This window comes from Marmota flaviventris, chromosome 9, assembly GCF_047511675.1.
Source record: "Marmota flaviventris isolate mMarFla1 chromosome 9, mMarFla1.hap1, whole genome shotgun sequence".
Taxonomy (NCBI): domain Eukaryota; kingdom Metazoa; phylum Chordata; class Mammalia; order Rodentia; family Sciuridae; genus Marmota; species Marmota flaviventris.
Window position 1 is genome coordinate 52,215,330 of NC_092506.1, and position 12,614 is coordinate 52,227,943.

General features: G+C 40.2%; 1 long non-coding RNA gene across 2 annotated transcripts in view; it reads right to left on the bottom strand.

The window, feature by feature from the left end:
* Nucleotides 1-1,770: 1,770 nt before the first annotated feature.
* Nucleotides 1,771-12,614, bottom strand: part of LOC114098215 (uncharacterized) — a 59,951-nt gene continuing 49,107 nt past the window's right edge. Inside the window, exons 2-4 of one of the 2 annotated variants that reach the window (XR_003583701.3) lie at nt 6,060-6,120; nt 2,934-3,054; nt 1,771-2,795 (exon numbers count right to left, since the gene is read on the bottom strand). This is a non-coding gene — a long non-coding RNA (uncharacterized lncRNA). Of the gene's footprint in view, nt 2,796-2,933; nt 3,117-6,059; nt 6,121-12,614 lie in introns of both variants that reach the window. The other variant, XR_011708559.1, reaches the window with a different exon arrangement.

Consider the following 12,614-nt stretch of genomic DNA (forward strand, 5'->3'; position numbering starts at 1 on the left):
ATGCTCAAAACTGCTCTAAGCATTTCACATGCGTCATTTTGCTTCAGTCTTCAACTGTTTCTAAGGTATTCCTATCCCTGTTTGACAGATGAGGAAACCAAGTCTTATTTGTTTAATTGAATTGTTCAGGTCACACAACTAATAAGTAGTGGAGCTAGGGTTTTTAAACTGCCTAATTGACTCTCAAACCTACTGCTTTCTACTGAGAGAAGATACTCCGGTATGCTACACTTTGTGAGTACAAATGAGCCTAAAGCTTCAAAGACAAGGTGAAGCCTGAATGTTTTTTTTTTGTTTGTTTGTTTGTTTTTGTTTTTGTTTTTTGAGGGATGTTTAATAGAAGCTCCTTAAGTAGCCAGAGATGTTTTTCTTGGATTTGTTGTGAATTTTTTTTCTTTAATGAACTTTTTTTAATCTGAAATAATTTCTGAGCAAATAATTTAGCTAATACTCAACTCAGAATTCTCTGAAAGCACCAAGATGATATGGCTTATTAAAAAAATGAGTATGTAACACTAATATTCAAGTCAACTTTTAAAAGGGGAGGGGGAGTTCTGTGATATCACTATCCGCCCCCACCTGTTTTAATCACTCTTTCCTCCCAGTTCTTGTCAGTTCACAGAACTTACCTGGGTGGGATGGAAGGCAGTTCCATACTGGACCCAGTGAGCCATAGAGGGCTTAATGGGATTTACAAATGCTCTGAGTGGCTGTTTCCATCAGTAACGTGTCTGTCTGAATCACAGTACTTACGTAGGAGAAAAAATCCAATATCTCCATAAAAATCACTCATTTCTCACTTTCCCAGGCAGACACACCCAATATAGTTTTTACAGAGGAGACAGCCTCCTTACCTGGTGCCCATGGCCCAAATCTTCCTCCCAAATGAGACTCTTGCTCCTCAAATACTTCACTCACCTCAAATGCCCCTGCCCTATCCAGGGTTCTAACAATGTTCCAGGTACACTCCCATCTCCAGGGCCTGCTTGTATCCTTCCCCCTTGCTCCAGTGTCTGCCCTCTTCCCTAATTTCCTCAGATTTTTTCAAACACCATTCTTTCAGATCCAAATAAATTCCTAACTTGTCGATCAAGCTTTCTCAGCATCCTAGAGATTTTTCCTGCCTCCAGTTCTTCCTACATATACCACTCATTGCTTTATATTGTTGCATCACTTACAAGCATGTTCTGTCTCCCAGACTTGAAGATCTTAAAGGTAAGGACTACGTTCAACTTCTCCACTTCTGTCTGCTCTCAGTGGACACTTTTCAAATGTGCATTAATTATAATGGTACTGGCCATCAGTGCTTCAAAACACTATAATTTCCACTCATAAGAAAGAATATGGCCAGGTATGGTGGCACATGCCTGTAATCCCAGCACTTCAGGAGACTGAGGCAGGAGGATCCCAAGTTCAAAGCCAGCCTCAGCAATGGCGAGGCATTCAGCAACTCAGTGAGACCCTGTATCTAAATAAAATAAAAAATAGGACTAAGGATGTGGCTCAGTGGTTGACTGCCCCTGAGTTCAATCCCTGGTACAAAAAGAAAGAAAAGAAAAGAATATGGACTCAGAAGTCAGATTGAGCCTGATTCAAATCCTAGTGCATCCACTTACTGATGATGTGACCTTGGGAAAGTTTCTGGACCTCTCTGAGCCTTAGTTTTCTTGTCCATAAAACAGGAATGGTAATAGGGCTATTGTGGAACTCTAGTGTGGTAATGCTTAGCACAGGGTAAGAGGGCTTAGTGTGTCATACACACTGAATAAATAGCTGGTGATATTATATTTATTATTACTGATAATAATGATGAAAAAACAAAAGACGGGTGTGCTAATAGATTTCAAAGAGTACTTGTTTAATAAAAGTCATTGTCCTCCAACATGATAAAATTATCTGTCAAAGAATTTCACATTAGAGAAATTGTACAAGTGAGTAGTTCTGGGGACTTTGCACTTGAGTGAAACTTCACAGCTCTGAGATTTTGCCACCCAATACCAAATGTCTGGGACCTCTACACAAAGTTCCCAAGTATATAATCATCTAAACATTCACTGCTTATTTCCAGAATTTGGGATGACAAAGCTAATTCAGTCTTCTAGAACTCCGGAGCTGAGAGTAACGCCAAGGACAGCCCTTATTCTGTTCACAGGGAAGCAGCAGGCCTCATACAGTCACCTGATACAACGAAGTCACCTGGCAGGGAAGTGGCAGAGCTAGAATTAGCAACCAAAATATCCTGACCTCTAGTTCAGAGCTCAACACCACCAACACCTCATTGGCTCCTCAGAGAAAGAGTGGCACTGGGCAGCTTGTGCCCCGCATACCAGCAACACTGGGGTTTGATCTCCTCCAGCTGTATTTGTTCCCAGGAAGTCCACTGAGCAGTCAGAGTTATAGACTGCAGGAAGAAGAGAGTGACTTGTCCCATGGTTATTAAAATGTAAACTGGCAACTCTGTTGCTAAAACCTCCTGGCTCCTCCAGGAGCTGCTATCTAAATACTCCATATTCTGAGTGAGAATAGTTAATGCTCAAAGATGCTAGCAACTGCTGTAGTCTGCATCTCTTCTTGAGTGTTCACACTCTGCATTTGAATCCTGCTTCTATCCAAGTGACCTCACAGTTTTCAAAGGTAGCTCTGGGGAATATTAAAAAGTCACAGAACCTCCAGGAATTCATATACAGAGGCGCTTGTATATATAGAAGCAGACAGGGTGAAAAGGTTGTATAGAACATGTCATCCTTCTGACACACTGTGGGCCTAAATATAGTCTCTTGCAGTGATGGTTTCACCTGGAAGAAAAGCAAAGAAGAGAAATAAATGTTTGTAAAGTGAATAACTGATTACCAAAAGTATAATTCAAGAATCACCTGCAGCACCATCAGTCATTTCTGAGCAACTAAAATTTTACAAACAGAATCATCACTCACCTGGCTTACAGGGCAGAGCCTGGCTCCTGTCTCAGTATTCTGGGGCTTTCTCAGATGACAGATTGTAGGAGTTCGTGGCACAGAGAACTCACAATAAAATTTGCTCAGTGGTGCATCTTGCCTGAATCAAATTTAACAGTCACAATGGTCCCCATAAAGTCATTTGGCAGAGAAGGACCATCCCTACAGAGCAGAAACATGCCTTGATTGATGAGGAAGACCCATCAAATTAAGGCCCAGAGTAGACCCAGATGAAGTTCCCTTCCACACCTCATCTTCTATGAATTCAACCATAACTCTTATCCTGAGAATCCGGCAGGTCTGTTACCGGCTCAGTGTGACCTCATCATACCTTGCCCTTACCTCGTCCCCACACATGTGTCCTCAGAGCCTTTCACTCATTATTCACAGCCCTACTTGCCTGCCAGGGTAATGTTGAGCACAGCAACTACACTAGCTGACTTCAGGATTCCCAAAGCTACCCCCTCTAGAAACAGTGGTGTGTGATCTCTGGACCTAGAGCATCTGGGGTAGAGATGCATAGAATCCCAGATGGCCCATTTGTTCATTGCTTACTATGTGCTAGGGACTTTGCTAAATAATTTATAGGTTAGTAATCTGATTTTTATTCTACTGATAGCCAAATGAGGTAGATTTTATTATGCTCATTTCGTACATGAGGAAACGATCAAGTGACTGGTCTGAAGTCACATAACTAACAAGTCGTAGAGTGAAATTAGGACCCAGATGTGTCTCACTCTACAAGCTTGTAGCCTCTGCACTCTTGAGGGCTCTGTCATGTTGTCTCTCATTGCTAAGCTACAGCACTGTGCACCCACAAACACCAGATATGCAGGACTGGAGACAGCTGGAACTAGTCCCAGTCTAGCTTCATTCATCCATCTATTCATCCTTCCAGCAGATGTTGACACCTACTGTGCGCCAGGACTGCAGCAGGTGCTGGGGATTCAGAATAAATAGCACAGAGATCCTGCCCTTAACATGAGGATCTTAAAGACAAACAGGACTTACTCTGGAAGCTGCTTAGTCTGTGATCGATGTATGATCACTTTTACAGACAGAGATCATCTTGACAGGGAGCTCTGGCTTGGACTGAGCTGGCTCTTGGAATGGATCACTCAAGGTTCAGAGCAAGGGGCCAAGGGGCACTGCTGTTGATCCATAGTATTTATCCCAGGGGAACTTCAAACAGCAGAAAGAGTAATCTAAAACCCACCCTCTCCACCTGTCTGGAATTGCTTTTGGCTACATCTTTGAAAAACCCACTAAGAGCATTGTTTCTGGAGCCATCCCAACTCAAGGGCAAGTGTTTTGTGTTTCTTCAGATACTAGTTTAACCCAGTAGAGAAAGGCTGGAAGGCCCTGGACAAATTCTGCTGCATGGATCAAACACCTGCTAACATTTCCTATACAGTTAGTGATACTTTTTTTTTTTCCCTCATGGGAAACTAATAGGATTAGACAATTGTGACTGACCCCCATGCTGAAGTCATACCACATCTGCAACCTTCTAGAAGACTGCTGAGTCAGCCCACCACATCCATGAGCTGGGAATCTGTGCACAGAAGATGGAGCTTTTCCACTGCAACCTTACATGGCAGAAGAGCAAAAGGGACTAAGGCGTTCCTGCCCCCCTCCCCCACTCCCCGTTTTACAAAGTCACTAATCCCATGCATGAGGGCGCTGCCCTCATGATTTCATCCCTCCCTAAAGGTCCCACCCCTTCTTACTGCTCATACTTTTTGCAACAAATGGAGCATGAAAGGATGCAAGACTTCTGTAATAATTCTTCTGTGTCCAACAATTTTATTTACTTGCACTTTAAGTATTCTTGTTAAGAATAGAGAAGACCTGCCCACTGGGACAGCGTGTCCCAAGAGGGTAACACTCCAGTTTCTTCCCCTGGGAGGTAACCAGAGGAGCTGAAGAGGGCTCACAGAACTCAGCCAGAAAAGCGTCAGCAAATGACTTCTGTGTTTACCCACTAAGACCAAGTAGGCCACTCCAGCTAGGGATCCTAGACTATTCAGACTTCCAGCACAACCCAGCCCTGAAAAACGAACGCAGGTCAGGTCAAAGTGCTGCTCATCAGTGCTTTCCATGGAAAACAAAGGTCAACAAAGAGTATTCCTTCAACTGGGCTCCAGCTCTTTGTGTCCTAAAATATCCTTCACAATCCTTCATTAAAAAAAAAAAAAATCTAAGCTACCCCTTCCCAAAGAAGGATTTCTCTGATATGTTGGCAAGACCCGAAGCAGAGACCTCTTAGTAGGGTAAACTCCTGTTGGTCAAAACAGCATTATGCTCATTGAGCCCGGTCAATTGTGACTGCTGTGGGACAAGAGGCTTTTGGTTTTGCTAGTTTCATTCCTTTGGCATAAAGAAGAGGAAAAAGAAAACATTGGGTTATCCCTGGTTTCTCTTTATTCTCCAATTTTTCTGCAAGAATATATATGTTTTCTTTTTGTTCTAAGATTTTAAAAGATAAAATAAGGTTAGTAAGAATTTGGGAAGAAGGAGTTTCTATAATTGAACAAATATGGCTTTGAGCTTTCAACAGCTCAAGAAAGGTTTCACATTTCTCAATAATTATTGTGTAAATTTTGTTTGGTTTGGTTTGGGGTACTAGGGATTGAAAGAGGCACTTTATTGTTGAGCTGCATCCAAGCCTTTTTTATTTTTTTATTTGGAGACAGGGTCTCTCTAAGTTGCCTAGGCTGGCCTCAAACTTGTAATCCTCCTGCCTCAGCCTTCCAAGTCACTGAAATTATAGATGTGTACCACCATGCCCAGCTAGGCAAATGTTTTCTAATGAACACTTTTCTGTATGCTGCAGAAAATTAATAAGGTCAGCTTTTATAACATGAAAACATTTTGATACTATAAACTATTTTTAAGGGACTGATTTTAAAGTACTGTTTGTTCTGGTCACTTGTTTTCACTACGCAGTTTATACAACTTTCTTCCAGCAACTGGCCAATGCGTGAAATTATTCAGCCTTCAAAAACAAAGAAATCTTGTCATTTGCAACAATATGGGTGAACCCATAGGATGAAATGAAATAAAACCAACACAGAAACGCAAATACTACATTATCTCACTTACATGTGGGTTGTGAAATAGTTGAACTCTTAGAAACAGAGAGTAGAATGCTAGTTACCAGGGTCTATAAGAGAAAAGAAATGAGAAAATATAAAAACATCAGTTGTACAACTAAATAGGTCTAATTTCTAATGGTCAACAATACTCTAATAAAGCTGTAGGGGGAAGTCCATATGCAAAGGGAAAGGCGATTCCAGAAATGGGCATGAACTCAGGCCTGACGGATCCTAGCATCACAGTCCCTATCCCATAGAGACAGCCTAAGGAATAGACATTGGCCTAATCACAGCCAATGAGACATAGTGAAAATTTTGTGGAACTATTGAAAAAGAAATATATACTCTTTTCTACTGGACTTACTCTTGGGAGGACAAAAGACTAAGGTTACCTGAAGCCTCCTTGCCATGACTTAGAGAAAGGTGAAGCGAACACAGGGAGAAAACTAGGGTCAAGAATAGGAATGAAATTTGGGCCCAGTGATATTATTTGATCTCCTGGACCAAATCATACCTGAAGCTATTCTACCCTGTATTGTTTGGTTGCATAAGCAAATAAATTCTTCCTCTTTCTTTCTTATTTATTTATTTTCTCAAGCCAAAATGAGCTGAGTTTTCTGTTACTTGCATCCAAAACAGTCCTAAATGATATGCTCGTGAGTTAAATATCCATTTGCAAGGGGATGGCCAAGCATACCTTTTAGAAATCATAAGTGTCTTGCAGAGGCTGAAAAAGATCCCCACAGGAGTATTTAAGGGAAGCCATAATAAAAAGTTAGTACTTCTGAAATCTGAACTCTGAGACCAGATGTCTTTTTTTTTTTAGCTTTCATTATCACCTCTGATTATACAGTTATCCTCCTTAATAAGAATGCCTCATTAGAGTGCTATACTGAAAACTAAATAAGATAAAAATATATTAAAATGCCTAGAACAGTGCTTGACACCCAGCGGATTCTCAACAGATTTTTATTTTCTCCCAGAATATTATTGTCAAAACACAAAATGCATAGAGACAAGAAGTTTGCACATTATCGAGAACTCCAACGTTGCTCAAGATAGTTGTTAGGACTTCTTTTGCATGAAGCATGGTCAGAACATAGGATATTTGCAAGACAGCATCCTCGAAGCAATGATGCTCTTATACTTAGAAATGATGGATCCAAATGTATGTCTCATGAGGAGAATATCAACAGTGGGCACTTCTGTGAAACAAGTATCACAAGATCAGAATTGACTACATGCAGAGTTTGTCAGATGGGAAGCAGGAAGGCCTATCAAGGAAAAGGTGATATGTTTGATGTGCTCACTGATAACAACAAGGGCATGAAAACAGCTCCAGAAACCCTGAGGAACTCACGTCAACACATGACTACAGGAAATGTATGTCCCAAACCCTGAGTTTCTTTTTGGAAACGTTGCTGATGCTCTTAAGAGCAAGATAATGTAATACAAAGAGCATTTTTTAAAGTAAGATAGGTTGCTGGGCGACGCATACCTGTAATCCCCGTGGCTTGGAAGGCTGAGGCAGGAGGATCACAAGTTCAAAGCCAGCGTCAGCAAGAGCAAGGAGGTGCTAAGCAACTCATTGAGATCCTGCTTCTCCATAAAATACAAAATAGGGCTGAGAATGTGGCTCGATGTTCAAGTGCCCCTGAGTTCAATCCCCAGTACCCACTGAAAGAAAAGTGGCACGGGACTGATCAAACACACACCTGGGATAAGAAGTGGGTTTATTGTCAGGAGCCCAACAAAGCTCTCTGCAGGAAGAGAGAGACACCAGCAGCAAGCGAGGCAGAGCAGCAGCAACTCCCCCTTGAATGTCACCTTTTATAGGCTAGAATCATGGCCAGGCACTAGGGGCAGTTTAGTCTTGACTGACATAGTAAGCATTCCCAAATCTTGTGGAAGGCAATTTGTTTCTTGGGAACAGAGACAGGCAGTTTTTCTATCTCTCAGAGGGGGAACAGGAAAACCGACATGTCCCTTTATCTTCTCAAGGAGAGAACAGGGAAACCAGTACATCTCCATCTTAGGGGCCAGTGAGTTGTCTCCTATCTCTCAGGGAGAGAACAGGGAGAGACTGGCACATCTCCATGCCAGTAGGTTTTATCTGGGGCTAGCTTCTATTTTGGGGGAATAAGAACATTATTCATAAAATGGGGGTAGGGAAAAGAAAGATGGCTGCAATTATGCTAACACCCTCCCCCCAAAAAGTAAGACAGGTTCACATTATAATCCCAGATTGTTGTGATCTTCTATTTATGGATCTTGAGCTATAACTTAAACTAAGTCTCAGTTTTCTTATTTTTGACAGTTAAATAATATCATGTGCCGGATAGTAGCTCCTTTCTTCCAAGATGTGACAGTCTCATCCAATTCCCCTGCCAGGTATGTTGTGGTCTGCACTTCTCTATCCCCTGTGAAGGTAGGTGTGTTCTCATGTTTTGCTTTGGAAAATTAAATACAAACTGAAGTGAGTTGTGTCTGTTGAGGTGGAAGAATCAGAGCATGATTCAGAGCATTTAAGAATCAGAGCATGATTCACTAGATCCTCTTCCACCCTGTAAGGTGATTCTAGAAGCAAGTGTCAAGACTGGACCTCTGTCAGCCTGTGTCCCCTGCTGTCTGTGATACACAAGCTCCCAGATAAACTGCTCTGATGTGGTCCATGAGCAAGTGATCAATTCTGAGTTGTTCCTTACTTGAACAACCCAGCCCTCCTGTTTGATACACCACATTAGACCCTTTCAATTCATGAAGCCAGTTAGAGATGTTTGGTTATACTTTGAATCTCTGCATATATAACAATCAATATGAAGATACTTCTAAAACTTTAAAAGCAAAATTCAGAAGATTCAAAATAAAATGAATATGATTAGAAAAGAGTGGTAGTAGGGCTGGGGTTGTGGCTCAGTGGCAGTGCGTTTGCCTAGCATGTGTAAGGCACTGGGTTTGGTTCTCAGCATCACATCAAAAATAAATAAATAAATAAAAGCATTGTGTCTATCTACAACTAAAAATTATAAAGAAAATAATGATAGTACCTAGTGCCAAACAAGAAGTACAATGAAAAACATTCTTACACTTTTGTAAGGAATGTAAATTGAGTAAGTTTTCAAAGGACAGTCTAGCCCTGTCTGTAAAAATTGGACCTACTTTAGAAATTTATTCTTAGGAAATTATGAGATACTTATACAAAGAAGTATAGATAAAGATGTTATTGATGTACTTACTGGTTATAGGAGTAAAAAACTGGGAACAACCTAGATGTCTAACAATAAGAAATGGGTTATCCAGGAGTTAGAGAAGATAATGCTAAGTGAAGTTAGCCAATCCCAAAAAACCAAATGCCCAATGCTTTCTCTGATATAAGGATTCATGGTAGGGTAGAGAGGAGGAACATGGAAGGAAGAGACGAACTCTAGATAGGCAGAGGGGTGGGAAGGGAGGGGAGGGGGCATGGGGTTAGAAATGATGGTGGAATGTGATGGACATTATTATCCAAAGTACAGGTATGAAGACAAGAATTGGTGTGAATATACTTTGTATTCAACCAGAGATGTGAAAAATTGTGCTTTATATGTGTAATAAGAATTGTAATGCATTCTGCTGTCATATATGAATTTTAAAAATTAATTAAAAAATAAAAATATATCAAAAAAGATTATAAAATTTTATTCGTAAAAATTTAATACTTTTGATGCTTTTGTAAATGATATTTTTTCTATTTCATTTTATGTGTTTCTTGATATTTTATTAAAATATTTCTTTTTTAATTAAAAAAAAAAGAAAGAAAGAAAGAAATGGGTTATCCAAAGCATGGTAGATACATCCATAGAGCACTGGGCAGAACATGGAGTTCAATATATATTTTTATTTATTTATTGTTGGTTTATTAGGAGTTTACACAATAGTGGGATTTGTTGCAATGTATTTAGACATGCATATATTTTGATCAATTTCATTCACTAGCACCTCCCCTTAACCTCCTCTCCTCCCTCAATCCATAGTTTTAATAAGTATATATCCATAATACATAATTTTAGCAGGCTAAGTAAAATAGCATATCGCCCACGTCCCGCACAGCCACGGATTCAGGGTCACTCCACGGGAATTGGGCTGGCAATGAAAAGACCACACAAACACAAAATACCTTTTTCAGGGGTCAGGGATGCGACTTCAGGGGTCAGCTCCTGTGCTGGAGGGCAAAAGGAGCAAGGCAGCCAAGAGGCAAGAGAGTGAGTACACCCCAAACCCCTGTTTTTATTAGGGGAAAGACATTTGATAGACTATTCCACCCAAATAAGTCAAGGGATAGTGTTACAACACACAGGGGGGTACAGCCCAGTCCCACTGGGTGATGCCCAATCCCAGAGCTGCACTTCCTTGCTGAGGGAAGGGAAGGCCCACTTGCTTCACACTGCATTTGATTCCAGTTCCACACCCCCATTACTCAAGGCTAAGGGGGCGTGCTCAACCCCTGTTCAGGGCGCCTTGACAATAGCACATATTATATCAATCTTTTTTTCATAAACGTATGTTTTGGACACCAAAGGAAGAGCTACATGAACACTACTGATGGTTATCTTCATGGAATAAGCTTCAGTTGATTTGTATTTTTTCCATTTGAGTGCCTGATTCTTTAAAATATGTGTGTGTGTGTGTGTGTGTGTGTGTGTGTGTGTGTGGTGTATTTTTAACCAGAAAAAAATTAATCAATTTTTATTCTTAAAAAAAAAAATGAGTGGGAGGGAAAAAGCAAAGGCAGAAAGAGTCAGAGAGACAAAGACTGACAGAGTGATTAGTTGTCCTCTGCGGTGATCAAGACATTGTCAACTGTGGCTACAGAGACTGGGAAACCTCCAAGTTCTGTCAAGAAGAGTTATGTTCAAAATGATTGTAACCACACTATATCAAAAGCTAATCAACTATGTTGGACCCTGAGAAAGGACACTTTTAAAAGGTTGTTCAGCATGGAGTGTAGAAAAGAGTCAATCAGCCGAAAGCCACCACTGTCTAAATCTGCCCTATTCCCCAGGGTAGCCTGGAGCCCCACACAGCCACTGAGCCCTTGAACTGAAGCAGATCAAGATGTGCTGCAAGTGTGATATGATCACCAGGCTTCAAAGACTTTGTGTGAGGAAAATTAATAGTAATTTTAACATAGGTTATGTGTTGAAATGGGTTCTGGTTTGGATCTGTAATGAGAGGCTCATGTGTTGAAGGTGTGGTCCCCAGTGTAACAGTGTTCGCAGGTGGGGACTTCAGGCAGGTGAGCATTCTAACCTTGTCAGTGGACTAATCCATGAACAGATTCATAATTGGATTGCACTCTTGGGAGGTGGTGGAAACTGTAGGAGGTGGGGCCCTCCCAGTTGGAGGAAGTAGGTCATGGAGGGAGGGTGTGCCCTAAAAAGGTATATTTTGCCCACAGCCCTTTCTTCTCTCTCTCTCTCTGTCTCTCCATCTATCTCTCCCTCTAACCTTGCTATAAACACTTTGAAAAACATTTGATGTAAGAAGCCTCTGATACAGGTATTCCATATCTGAGAATCTTTCCCAAGGAATAACTCATAAACATAACCACAAAAATCCAAGAAAAATATTTGTTATAGGATTATTTATAATGCAAAAAAAATTAAGGCAACTTAAACTTCCAAAAATAAAGAAGACTTAGGCAAAATATGATATATCCACTCAAAAAACTATGACACAGGCAATAAAATTGTTTGCCTGGCTGTATATAGCATGAAAATTAAATTATTATATGATATTTAGTGAAAAAACAGGATCAATTTTTATTCGTAAAATACAATTATAACCACGTAAAAACTGTTCTTTTTTAAAAAATTAGAAGAAAATATTCATTATGTTTTTATCTTTCAGTAATGAAATCACAAGTTATATTTTTTCTGTTTTTCTGAATTTTATTTAATTAATGTTTTATAAATTAGTATTAGGATTGGTCAAATAGTATAAAAGAGTATTATGGTAAACCACTTCTAAGAGGTTCATGTCCTAATCCCCAGAATCAAGAAATGTTACCTTACACGATAAAAGGGACCTTTATATGATTAAGAATCTCAAAAGGAGACACTTATTCTGGTTTATTTAAGTGGGCCTAATGTAACCACAAGGGTACTTGTAAGAGAAAGGAATAAAGGTCATAGAGAGAAGACAATGTGGTGACAGAAGCACAGGTTATAGTCAGAGAATGCAATGATTTAAATGTGGCTTATCCCCCAGATTCACATGTTGGAAACTTGGTCTCCAGCATGACAGTGTTGAGGTAGCAGAAATTTTAAGAAGTGGGAGGTGAGAGGTGGTTAGGTTATGGGGTCACTGCCCTCAGAAAAGATTAAGATAATTCTTAAGGGACCCTGATTAAATAAATATATATATATGACAGCGGAATGCATTACAATTCTTATTACACATATAGAGCACAATTTTTCATATCTCTGGTTGTATACAATGTATATTCACACCAATTTGTGTCTTCATACATGTACTTTGGATAATATTGATCATCAATTCCACCATCATGCCCCCTCCCTTC